General features: G+C 35.4%; 1 protein-coding gene across 12 annotated transcripts in view; it reads right to left on the bottom strand.

Moving 5' to 3' along the window:
• The window catches only part of PCDH7 (protocadherin 7), a 417,735-nt gene that overhangs the window by 210,765 nt on the left and 193,690 nt on the right, over positions 1-13,280 (bottom strand). The window lies entirely within an intron of this gene.

Below are 13,280 nucleotides of genomic sequence, written 5' to 3'. Positions count from 1 at the left end.
CTCTCCCTCTGACTGCCACCACTACCCCTACCCTCCCCCCGCCCGCCACCGCTTGTTCTTTTTTCTTTCTCTCTCTCCCAAAAGAATAAAAATAATCTTTAAAAAAAGTGAAAAAAAATTCCATAGGGAGGTAGGGGACTTGTGTTGCAGTTAAAAAATATATGTGCCCAAGTCTTGAAATAGCTAGGATACTTTCTAATTTGATTATGTAATATAAAAATCATATTTACCTCAATCTAATAGTTCTAAAGATAGCAATATGGGTATGAAAGTATTTTTTCCTATATTTATCCTGCAAAGAGGACTTTTAAAAAAATCTCTGAAAGTTTGTGCATTTAGCCTGTTTTTAGCTTATTTTGAAATTTCCAACACTACTGAGACAATATTAAAAGTATTAAATAAACTGTTTAAGCATCTTTTTAGTGCTTACTTTACTGAATGGTTTGCATAATTAGAAAGTTAATTGCTTTGTTTCTACAATCTTTAGGAGTCATGGGACCAACTCCAGAAATGGGCTGCTAATGCTGTACTTTCTTATACATGTGCATTATTCCATCGAGTGAAGCACCTTCCCAATCTTGGAAGAGGGTGCACTGATGTGTGTGTGTGTGTGTGTGTGTGTGTGTGTAGAATGAACTGCCAATGAGCTACAGGCATAAGGAACAGAATTATCAAGTTTAACCAGTGAATAAAGCACCTGGTATTAATCCCTACCCTATTTTGATTACTGTATTTCGTTGAGCAGATCATGATTTTGAGTCTATTATTATTCTGTTATTCTGAAGAGAAAAAAAATCTATTAGCCTTTTCCTTATTTTTATGATATAAAAACTTGACTATTTCACTTATGATCCCAGGTCTCAACATTTATGGCAAGCCACGATTTAGAGTGGTTTTTAATGATGACATATAATACTGCTTTTCCAAAATTACAAAAAAAAAAAATGCATTGTGTTTTCTAAATCACACAATAAAAAGAGGGATTGTCTTAATGTCCCTGAAAAATAGGTAAGGAATGTCTTTCTGCCTGTAGACGATGACGCAAGATCAATGATTTGCTCGAAACTACATAATAAATGAATGTTTCTATTAAATACAAAATAAAACTAATTTTCTTTTTTTTAAAACGTTTTTTTTTAAAGATTTTATTTATTTATTTGAGACAGAGAGAATGAGAGAGAGAGAGAGCACATGAGAGGGGGGAGGGTCAGAGGCAGAAGCAGGCTCCCTGCCGAGCAGGGAGCCCGATGCAGGACTCGATCTAGGGACTCCAGGATCATGACCTGAGCCGAAGGCAGTCTCCTAACCAACTGAGCCACCCAGGCGCCCCTAAAACTAATTTTCTACTTAAAGATGATTTTAAATAGAAATAATTATCATAGCTGCAATAGATTTCATGAACTTTAAATGCAGTAATGCAAATATAGCCCTGTGGAGCTAATAGCAAGAAGCAAGAAATATAAATAATAACAACTCCTATGTATTGAACACCTAGTGTTATCAGTTATTAACCATAATTTTACATATCTTCTTCCCAGGATCATCATCTATAAAATGCAGATAACATTACCTTCCTCAGTGATTCTACAAAGCAAATGAATATGTAGAACCCTCAGGTTAGCACTAATGTACCATAAAATTATTAGTTTATTATTTCAATTTACCTTACCCTTTTTATCATTTATTTTTAGATACTTACTAAGTATACTATTTCATCATTCCAATAAACCTTAATGTAGGTATAATACCCACTTTATGGTATATTGTTCTTTTCTGGTGTTTCACGCTTTGTGTGTTTATGTGTGAGCAGGAGTGAATAAGTCTATAATTCATTTGTCTCTGACATTAGAGATACTGCATGATGACTTCCCTTTAAAATCCTTTCGGCCCTTTATGCTTGAGTTGCATTGTAATTGGGGTGTTTTGCACTGTACTCTGAAAATTATCTCAAATACTCCATAAACGTTGATTTCTATATTTATAAATATATTTGGCTTAATTAGCAGTGTGTGTGGAGAAGTGAATAAGTGCTATGAATCGGTGCCTAATTAGCGGAGTCTATCCATACTCTGATTGGCGATCATCTTTGCAAGGCTTTTCTCACTGCCATGGAATATTTGAGAGTCATCTGTAATCTCAGAGTTTTAAGAACTGTTCTGCTGCTGAATGATTTTTAATAATTATTTGATGAATATCTCTGTGAGTTACTGGTTTCTGTCATTTACTACTCTTTCACAATAAATCCAGGAAAATATATGTAGGCCTCTTACAGACAGAAGCCACTTAAATGCAGAAAATAAATTTGAAACTATTAATAAGTTTTCTTTGTGGTTTTCACAGAATCATGTTATAAATATCGGCACTTTTTCATAGTACATAGAGGACCATGTGCTCTCAGCCTTGAAAACCAATATGGATTTCAAAAGGGACCAGGAAACAATTTACCTACTGGGCAAAATATGTGAGGCCAGAGAACATTTTTGTAGGCAAGAAAACAATCACGCACTTACTAAATATTATGAACACTACAAGTTTGACGTGGAAAAGAAAAAGCTGTAGAACCAGAAAAAAAACGTGTGAAGTATAAATAAACAAATGAACATAGTAAAGTACTAACTTGATATAATTTTATTAAATGTTGACTACCTAAAAATATATGTTCAGGTATAACTGCACAACAACGCTTTAAGGAAGACAGGAGAGTAATTATTATAATTCTTGTTCCCATTTTATAAGTGAGGGAGATATTATGTGTATTGATCCAGGCTCGCTTCCTGAAAGTGTGGTGGAACTTGGACAAAGACTCAAAATTCTGGCATCAATTCTTTGCAAATGTATGTATTATATATATAAAAATACATATTTATATGTATATAAATTATATATAATATTTACATATATAATTATTATATAGTATTATTACATATTATATATTATAACACAGAAGAATTAAGTTAGATTTAAGAAGGACATTTTAAAATTGAAAATTTATAAGACAGGCAAACTTTTCTAAAATAGCTTTCTCAAAAGGAATACAGAAACTTAGTAGTCTGAAATGATTCAAATATAATGACTTTTGGTATAGAAAATAAATCAAAGATCCTCGAAATGTCCCAGATGAGGTATTACAAGGGAGAAAATGTATATGGGATGGTGAAGTTAGGAAAGATAAAGACGTAAGGTTATTAGAATGCATAAAATAATAAAAAAATATGAAACCTCAGAGTCAATCTGTGGGACAGTCCTCTAATCCTCCTTTCAGAAAGAAATGTCAGAGAAATTCAGAAATTTTCATTTGGGTAAATAAGAGTAACGTATTTTCCCTAGTATTTTCAAAAACTTAAAAAAAAAAAAAGGCTAAGTAATCAATTCAAAAGTCCTACACTTTGTGTTCTGAAATAAAATGTAGTTACTTAAGAAAAACACACATGGGGACCTCTAAACCCATGGACAATTGATAGAACTAATTTAAAGCTACTTGATCCTGAGGACATAGATAATCCCCAGACCTGGGCTACAAAACAAAAGCACGTGGGTTTGATTTCACAAAAGAGGATAAAAACAGTCTGGGGCCGAAATAGGCAGGAATTAGATTTTAGATCTTCATTATTCTGGGAGAAAGAGATGAACCAATGTTGTCCAGGAGACTAGAAGTGCCTCTCAAAATTGAATTCTCAAAGAACTAGTGAAGGCTGAATACAATTGATCACACCGAATAAAGGGGAGGAAGCTTAAGACGAAGAACTCTGATAAAACATGGTTCCGTGTGAACATGTTGCTTCCAATCACCTGTTTAAAGATGATGTATGGTTAACATTGCCCCGACCAAAGTAAAAGGAAAAAATAAGGACTGGTCCCTAAAACTCAACTTCCTCCAAGTATTTGTGTAATTGAATACCGAATTTATTTTAGGTGTGTATCATCTGAGAAATTATGAGTATAGAAATAACAATGTCGAAAATTACTTATCAGTCTGGGAGATGTTTTTCAAACACAGTTTAAAGTATCAGGTGTCACCCACTCTAGAGTAACAGCAAGTTAACTGTCAAGGTAAATAATAGATCTGATGAATAATTGTCTGAATATTTAGATCATGCAAAGATACTTTATAGAATGGACCAGAAGCAAGGAGGGGAATGAAGTTTGGCTATATAAACATGCTTAAAGCTGATAATGAAAAAATAATTTACATATTTTAAGAAAAGATACGCAAAATCTTTAAGAGTCGACCTTAAAGAGAAAACAAACAACAAAACAACAAACACAAGGTAGGGACACAGGATCTCAATTGGTGCCCAGTCCTAAAAGATGCCCTGAATCTAGGAAGCCAAAGCAATCTATTTTTCAGGAGATGATCCATTCAGTGGTGGATGTGTTTCAGCTGACTTAATCTGGCCTCAAGGGGTCTGGATGATGTCCCTCTTCTGATTCCACCCTCACCAGGCAATCTTTTAAGAGATATGCTGATTTGCCTTGGATCTCCTTAGAGATAAAGAGTACTGTCTGAGAGAAGAAGTAGGGATATTCCTATTTTTGAATGGGATATTCTCTTGGCTCAAAATTTGATAAACTGATGCTCAAGTTTGAAATCAGGATCTTGTAATATGGTTGAGAATTGGTCTTGGCTCTGTACAATTCTGTGCACTGATAAAATTTTGATTCTTAGATTGAAGGGAAAAGAATTACCAGGTACCACCTAGAGTTCATCTGGTAACCAGACAGGTAGTCTTTTCTTGGCACACCCTACATTCCCATACTCTCTATTCAAAGCTTCAGGACAATGGAGAGTGCATATGCCAGGCCAAAAAAATGGATATATCTAGGGCGCCTGGGTGGCTCAGTTGGTTAAGCGACTGCCTTCGGCTCAGGTCATGATCCTGGAGTCCCAGGATCGAGTCCCGCATCGGGCTCCCTGCTCGGCAGGGAGTCTGCTTCTCCCTCTGACCCTCCTCCCTCTCATGTGCTCTCTCTCATTCTCTCTCAAATAAATAAATAAAATCTTTAAAAAAAAATGGATATATCTAGAGATGTCTGATAAACCAAATAAGTGTATGTGTGATTAAATAGGAGTTGCATTTTTATTTGGAAATTATTATGCAGCAATTGGTTAGGTAATCTTGGGCTGGAAGAGACAAGTTTTATCAATAAAGAACCTATTCATAATTCCTACTAAGAAACAATGAACACAGAGAAAGGAGAATAAATTTATGTGACATTGATGGTTGACCTTCCTTAGATAAGAACATCAAAAGTGACATCTGCCTGGCAAATCATTATTAATAAGTCTTTGCACATAATGTATTTGGAGGCATTTCTTCCCTTGTGTACTAGCTGTGGTAAGCATCTTTTTTTTTTTTTTTAAGATTTTATTTATTTGACAGAGAGAGACACAGCGATAGAGGGAAGATAAGCAGGGGAAGTGGGAGAGGGAGAAGCAGGCTTCCCCGTGGAGCAGGGAGCCCGATGCAGGGCTCGATCCCAGGACCTAGGGATCATGACCTGAGCCGAAGGCAGATGCTTAACGACTGAGCCGCCCAGGTGCCCCTGTGGTAAGCATCTTTGAAATTGCATTTCTGTGGTGTTGTTTACATATCAAATAGCCTGGATTTGGACAGTCCTTGTACTAAGTTGTTTGAATTTATTTCTCAAGCAAATTCTATTTTCATGATTTTCTGTTTTGAAACATATCTATTTGCACAGTATTACCAACAATTGATAGCACTCTTACACTGTCAGGAATCCTATAATTACAAAATAAAAATGTTTGATGATGACCAGGAAAATGTTATTATTGGATCTCAACAAAAATGCAATTAGTTAGACACTACTTAAATTTCAAGACAGTGAGGTGGACAAATGATGGTCTAGTATAAAGAGAAATATAAAAGTGATATTAGAGGCCAAAACTCATTTAAAAGAGTAATTAATATATTACTCAATGAAATATAGCAAAAGCTGTTACACAGAAGTTTCAGACTGTAGTACTTTCAGTAAATTTTGTAAAAATAATAATTCCGAACAATGGAAGCATTAGAGGATTAGAAATTCATTAAGGGGCATCTGGGTGGCTCAGTCGGTTGAGTGACCAACTCTTGGTTTTGGCTCAGGTCATGATCTCAGGGTTGGGGAATCAAGCTCTGCGTCGGGCTCCATGCTCAGCACAGAGTCTGCTTGAGGATTCTCTCACTCTGCCCCTCCCTCCTCTCTCTCTCTCTTTCAAATAAATAAATAAGTTTTTTTTAAAAAAGAAATTCATTAAGATTGCTGTCAAGGGATGCAACCATGGCCCTGACTTTGATAATGGTATTATCATGAACTTGTTTTACCTGAAAAAACATTCTCAAGTGTGTTTTTACACTATACTTCCTGGTCTTCAGCTTTCTTAGTAGTCTCACTTCTACCGAATCTCCATCAGAAACACTGGGCCCTTAGACCATATAACTAAATTTAACAATTTTTTTGGATACCTTTGTGTAGGAATTATTTCAGTTATATCATGCTATGGTAAACAAGGCAAAGGCCCTGTCCTCATTTAGCTTACAGCATCATTGGAGAGAAGAATGTAAAGAACAATCATATCTCTCAGTTGGGTCTTCTAGCTCTTTCTCTTATCAAGGTCTGCATGATCATGTATCCGCTTCCTTCATCTCTGTATCACTGTAACCACTACTTTACTAATTCCAAATTTCCCCTCAGCCTGCCACAGCTTGTTTTTGCTTTTAAAAAATATCATTCGTAGGCACCTTCACTGTAACTTACTTTTCCATGATTCTTTTATATTTCAATATTTTTTTCAGATCCCATATAGGGTATCATCTCTTCTCAGCAGCATATGTTCATTGATGGTCTCGCTATTCCCAAGATTTTATAATCACCAGGGTTCTAGTGACTCCAAAAGCTGTATTTCTGCAATTTATATATACTCCCTAGTTTCAGATGGACATTTTCGATGGCCTGCTAGATATTGTCTGAATTTTTCAAAGGTACTTTAAAGTCCACATGTCTTAATCAGATTCATTCTCCTGGAAATGTGCTATTCTTTCCATTTTTCCCAAGTTGACAAAATAGCACCACGGTTTCCCCACCCTCCCAGGTTGATCTCCATGACATCACTCATTATTCCCTGTAACTTTACCCATACTTCTCTTCTCAAATCCCTACTTACCCATCCTTCAGAGCCTGGCTGTGGTTTTTCATATCCCCAACTCATCATCCTGTGGTTCTGGTAGCATTTAACCTCTCCATAGAGCCTCCCACGCCTTTACTTTTAAATATCTACATCTGTACACGTCATTCTCCACCACGATATTCAAACACTTAGGAGGCAGAGAACACGTCTCATTCACCTTTGGATCCTTCATGGGAATTTAAACAACAAATGGTTATTGAACTCAATGAATTCTCAGAGTATTCCAAATTCCCTGTTCATTGTATACAATTTTCAGCTATGACTGCTATGACCTTTTGCTACAAATGCTGGGTTGGTGAAATTCAGCCTCATAATGAATAAAAACAATGGGCATAATTCAGTCTAGACTCTATGGCTCATAGGAAAGCATCCTCAGAGAGGCTTACCACTCTCAGATCATATGTGGGTCCCCTGATTACCTCATCAACATAGTTGGCGAGCATTTCAGAGCAAAAATAAAATTGTAAAAGACATATTTTACAATAGAAATGAACGCATAGACAGTTGTTAAACAGCAGGTTACTGTTCTACTTACTATCTTTTATTACCAATACATTTTATAGCCCTTGCCACAGTTTCATTTGAACACCCAGTATCAAAAATTAGGGGGTTTTTTGAGATTATCGTATTCTGGCAGTTGAAATTCTGTTTCAAGGAAACATTTAAATTTGCATGTGTTTCAAATATATCTTCATTTTGTAATAAACTTACAATTCTACTTCATGGACAGTAATGAGAAGGCATGCAAAATAATGAGAGTAATGTCTAAAAAAAAAAAATCAACCTGCATAAATTAAGTAAAAACTTAACAGAAACAAGATTTAAAAACAGGGCAACCTATTGTCTATATTTCAGATAGAAAGGGAATGTGACATAAAGACAAATACCGATGAACTTAACTTGAATCTTAAGATAGCAATCACAAAAACAATTTGCAACACAACGCAAGGAATGCGTTAGTTTTGCAAAAATAAAACTAATCTAATCCAATCTTCTATAATCTACTCTAATCATCTTCTTAACTCAAGTAGTATAATTGATCTTCTAAAAAGAAATAATAACTTAAAAAGATTATTTACAGGCCTTTATTAAGTTTGAAAGGCCCTATTTAAATAGCACATATTTTTATTAATTATCCATATTTATAAGCAGAGTGAGAACAGAGACATAAAATTAATCTGTTCTGTAGTTTCAACCTGGATTTAGTGTGTGCTGCCAATTTTATCACTGATAAATTCTGAAGTTTTTGTTTTGTTTTGCTTTGTTTTGTTTGTTTTGTTTGTTTTTTTTTTTTTAAAGATTTTATTTATTTATTTGACAGAGACACAGCGAGAGAGGGAACACAAGCAGGGGGAGTGGGAGACGGAGAAGCAGGCTCCCCGCAGAGCAGGGAGCCCAATGTGGGGCTCGATCCCAGGACCCTGGGATCATGACCTGAGCCGAAGGCAGATGCTTAACAACTGAGCCACCCAGGCGCCCCAAATTCTGAAGTTTTTGAAGTAATTATGTTTAGCAACAACAAGCAAAGGAAGATAAAGAAAAGAAAAAAACAGTAACTTGATTAGAAAAATTAAACAAATAATTTCACTTTATTTGGCATAATGTAAAGCCTCCAGACCAATTTAATAATTATTTTTAAATGATGTAGAAGATGGGTATGTAGAAAAAGAGGGTACAATGCAGATACCATTTCAATGCCTTCTTCCAGTCCAAGATGTTATTTATAATGTAAAAATTTCAGTAAGTGCATTTAAAATCATTTCATCTGTAGAATTTTCCTCTCCCTTCTCTGTACTTCACACTGCTCTGAACTTCTCTAATGAGTTTTCCCCTTTTCATGCTATAGTGAATTTATTGAAATCATGGTTGTACCTCCCCAACATAAGGACCTGCACCATGTAGGCAGAGATTCCTTCTCATACACTTCAACGTCCTCAGAGAGCCTTGGTCATATTTTATTTTCAACACGTTTGTTGAATCAAATGAATAACTGCAGATTTGTCAGTATATAATTATTCCATTAAACAGAGCCAGGAATAATAGTATTCTGCTTTGCTTTACTTAAGAACATAATGCTTTTCTTACAAAAAAAAAAAAAAAAAATCCCCGCAGTAGAAGAGGAAACAATAGAGTGTTTTATCCTCGAAGAGGAAGATCGAAGTGAAACAGTTTCTCAATAAGTGGACTAACCTCTGAGGTTGAGTGCTAACTACACTTTAAGAGATGAGTTCTAGTGTTTCTTTACCACATAAAAGATGTTTAAGAGTGTTGTCATATTTCAGCAACATCAATTTTTTTATACATATCTCCAGAAAAAAAGCAGAGAAGGAATGGAAGTACATAGAGTCTATAGGCAAAAAAGAATGCAAAAAGAAATCATGGAGATAATAGCCTAATGAAAGAAGGAGCTAAAAATAGAATGCATTATCTAACAAGTGTGCTGAAATTCAGATAAGCAAATGATTTGAGAGTCTGGAGGCAACAAAGCCACTAACTGACCTCTAAAGTCACTTTGAGATTTGATCAGAGCTCATTCCATCCTCAAATGTCGTTAAGAGTTCAGCAGAATGATCTAGTTTTAAAGGACCAAATTAGAATAAAAAGGGTAATATGGCCACACATTTTATCAGTGTTAATTATTAATACTGAGATTAAAAGGAAAGGGCTGAGAGTTCGGTGAGCATACTAATTGGACATTTTTTCAGCTTGTTTTCCCTGTCAGTGTGAATATTTTCACAGTTCAAAGGGAAATATACACGTGAAGAATACATATCCAATTGGAACACTGGGTATAAATGTAAAAATATTTAAAAGTGAGAAAAGAATATAGGAGGGTAATAACAGCTTTTCCCCACCTTGAATGATGAAGAACACAGAGTAGGGTTCATTTGATGCCAGAGGACAGAATCTTCTTTTTTTTTTTTTTTAATTTTTTTTAAAGATTTTTTTTTTTTTTTTTTTTTTTTTAATTCATGAGAGACAGAGCGAGAGAGAAAGGCACAGGGAGAAGCAGGCTCCCAAGGAGCAGGGAGCCCGATGCGGGACTCGATCCCAGGACCCTGAGATCATGACCTGAGCCGAAGGCAGACGCTCAACCATCTGAGCCACCCAGGCGCCCGAGGACAGAATCTTCTTTTCCTTTCATTTAAGATCCTTGATATATTTAAACATATCTGCCCCTCGGTGGTACCCCTTGATGTACCACAAAAATGAGAAATCGGGGGCGCCTGGGTGGCTCAGTTGGTTGAGCGACTGCCTTCGGCTCAGGTCATGATCCTGGAGTCCCGGGATCGAGTCCTGCATCGGGCTCCCTGCTCGGCAGGGGGTCTGCTTCTCCCTCTGACCCTCCTCCCTCTCATGCTCTCTGTCTCTCATTCTCTCTCTCGCAAATAAATAAAAAATTAAAAAAAAAATTAAAAAAAAAATCGACTAAAAGGTATCCAAGGTGAGAATATGGTTCTTACCAATAATTTTAGAATTGTTATCTTTGTGAGACTAAACATTTTTATGATGCTTTCATGACTAAGCTATTCTGTTATGTCTAATCTACCTGAAGTTAATAACAATCAAAATTATTTATCATTACTATTTGAATAATAGCAAATAATTCTATCACCAATGAATATGGAGAAATTATTGCTACTCATTATTTATTTATAAATTATTAGATGTTATTATTTCATTTAGTTGCTCTATTATTGAAGGAAGAGGGGATAAGAAAGGTCAGAAAATTGCACTGCTAGGAAGAGGAAAAACCAGGATTCAAACCGAGGACATTAGATTTCAAAGCCTGCTTTTTAAACCACAATACTCTATCCACAGCATTGCCTCTTCTCTAGGACAGTATTTTCTTTGGATTCTTTTAGATTGTGCTGCTCAGTTACTGGAAATCTGCTGCAACACACATCTTGATTGCAGACAACCTCTATAATTACTTTCTGTCTCTAATCACCATGAAAAAGCAGAAGTGGGGGCATGTGGAATTGGGGATACTTGGGAAGCACAAAGCCATTTCACAGATGGCTAGAAAAGTAGAAAATGCAGTCCACCTCTGGCAATAAAACCCCAGGCGGAAAAGCAGAACCATCCAAAAGAATCCTTTCCAGGGTATGTTAATCTCTTCCTGCAGAAATTAAAAAAAAAAAAAAGGCATTTGCCGAGCATTTGTTTTGAGGTATTATGCTTATGCCCTTAACAAGTGTTTGAGCATTTTTGGAAAGATGGAAGACACAGCCTTGCTACTTAACTCAATCTAACTGAAAACAGTACAAACCAATGGTGACTAGATGGCAGGACCTTAAAAGTGACCATTGGAAATTGGGTAGGTGGGAGAAAAGTAGAGAGAGAGCCCTTTATCCCAAACAAAGTTATGAGTCTAGTCTCCATTCTCATTATCCTTGGTCTTATTAAAATGGTGTTTCATTTCCAATTGATATTTCAATTATACTCATTTATTTCTTTTTTAAATGTTTTAATTTTATTTAAATTCAATTAATTAATATATAATGTATTATTAGTTTCAGAGGTAGAGGTCAGTGATTCATCAGTCTTATATACTATCCAGTGCTCATTACACCTCGTGCCCGCATTAATGTCCATCACCCAGTTAGCCCATCCCCACCCCTGCCCCCTCCAGCAACCCTCAGTATTTCTGAGAGCAATGTGAAAAGTCTATGGCAGAAACAAAATGGGTTCATGATGGACTGTACCATGGTTTAATCCTCAAAAACAGTGTACTCTAAATATTACTGAACACATGTGGAATGAGGAGAAAAAATAAAACAACAATCAAGCCTAACTTATACATTTCTGAAAAAGTAAGAAAGTTTGGAATTGGGGGGCTCAGAAATATTAGTGTATAAAAATCAAAATTACCTTTTAAATACCTGAGAAAATCAAGAGACATAAAATTAGGTAGGCATTTTAGAGTGGCCACATTTTTTAACTCATTTAACTTTTTAAAATCTACCCAAAACTCTCTTTCTGATTTGGAGAGTAAAACATCTAGGAAAAATTGGATATAAAGAGAAAAATCAGATTGGCGGATCTGGGTAAGATTCTAGAGTTAATTCTGTTAACTGCCTTACAGATGATTAGAAGCAGATCCAGAAGGAGTAAGTGACATACCCAACCCTAATGGCAAAATTGAGATTGGAGGTCAAATGGAGAGTTTCTTATACTTGAGTTGTTAAACACTATATATGGTTATAGGATACATAGCAAAGCCAAATTGGACTTGCAAAGGTAATCCAGGGGGTAACTGAAAAGAGTAAGTAGACTATAGCATGAAGTCAAAGGTCAAGATAAATACTGATAATAGATCTAAAGAAACTGTTAAATACTGTTCCAAGAGAAAATCTGAAGATAAGGGCAAGCTCTTGCATAGTCAAATTATGCTCTTCAAATGATGATGGTTTTAAGCTTAATATTTGGTTTTTACTTGAATTATGAATTCATTACAATAGGTTTCAATTATTTTAACACTTTCATTATCAAATATTTTATCATTACTCAACGTCCTACCATGAACCCCATATTTTAAAATACTTTATCCTTTTGGCTTCGGTCATGATCTCAGGGTTGTGAGATCGAGCCCTGAGTCGGGCTCCATGCTGGGCGTGAAGCCTGCTTAAAATTCTATCTCTCCTTCTCCCTCTGCCCCCCATAATAAATAATAAAATAAAATATCCTGTCCCACTAGGTGTATTTTATTGAAATAGTAAATAACCAATTTCCTCAATCTTATCAAAAGATCAACATAAAATCATCATAATATTGATAATAATTCATGAAAAGCAAAGAAAAATATATTAGTGATGTTTTTTATGAATTAATGTATAATTCATTAAGAAATTCTTGAAATTTTTTTAATGATATAATTTCCATTACTGTTTTCCAGAGACCCATGGATGTAAATACCCGGATCTGAAATTATTAAAATGGTGGGTCTCATTCTAATTATTAGATTCAGGTTTCATGAAATTACATTGATTCTTACAGTGTATTCTTTTTCCTAAGCTAATAAGAGAATAAAACCTCATTCATCATTTGGCAGTAAGGTGGGTTGGAAGGTAGGATAAAGCTTATTATA

Source organism: Mirounga angustirostris, unplaced genomic scaffold, assembly GCF_029215605.1.
Source record: "Mirounga angustirostris isolate CCGP_5_RB_7025 unplaced genomic scaffold, mMirAng1.0.hap1 SCAF_2, whole genome shotgun sequence".
Lineage (NCBI taxonomy): Eukaryota > Metazoa > Chordata > Mammalia > Carnivora > Phocidae > Mirounga > Mirounga angustirostris.
Note: the sequence above shows the minus strand (reverse complement) of the source record. Positions and strands in the feature narration are given on the sequence as shown.